Consider the following 863-nt stretch of genomic DNA (forward strand, 5'->3'; position numbering starts at 1 on the left):
AACTCAAAATTCGAAAAGTGTTGGGCTGGCATGTCCCTGGCCAGGCAGAATTAAACACAGAATAAGTCGTGATCTTTTTGGGTACTAATTTTGAAATTTTAGGACGAATTAGTATTAATCAGGTACTAATTGGTGTATAAGTTTCAACTCAAAATTCGAAAAGTGCCGGGCTGGCATGTCCCTAGACCGGCAGAAATGAACACGGAATAAGTCGAGATCTTTTTGGGTACTAATTTTGAAATTTTAGTACTAATTAGGTACTAATTGTTGTATATGTTTCAACTCAAAATTTAAAAAGTGCCGTGCTGGCATGTCCCTGGCCCGGCAGAATTGAACACAGAATAGGTCGTGATCTTTTTGGGTACTAATTTTGAAATTTTAGTACTAATTAGGTACTAATTGGTGTATAAGTCACGAAAATAGGAGGTGGCTCTGGATCTGAAAATCCTTGAGACTTTGGATTGTTACTAGTTAAATTTACATCAACATGTTAAAAAATGTTTCCTTATCTTTATATGTTTGTTATCTTATGCCTAAATTGAAAATGAATTTATCTTAACGGTTTGAAAATATTTTATTACTCACACCAACGGTTAAAATATTTATTTGATTATTAGTTTGTTTTGTATAAATTTTTCACTGTAAGTAAAATTTTGTGTTAATATGAATGCAGATTTTCATTATAAGTTTGTTTTGTACAAATTTTACATTGTAAATGAAAATGTTACTTTTTATTTTAAGTTTCTTAGATTTATGTTTCCCAAACCCTCCAAGCCACTTGAATATCCATCTTCCTACCGACCTATTTCGCTACTACCCATTATGGGCAAAATCCTAGAAAAACTCTTATTAAAACGCCTTTA

Source organism: Halyomorpha halys, unplaced genomic scaffold (genome assembly GCF_000696795.3).
Source record: "Halyomorpha halys isolate HHAL.00 unplaced genomic scaffold, Hhal_1.1 Scaffold855.1, whole genome shotgun sequence".
In the NCBI taxonomy this organism is placed as follows: domain Eukaryota; kingdom Metazoa; phylum Arthropoda; class Insecta; order Hemiptera; family Pentatomidae; genus Halyomorpha; species Halyomorpha halys.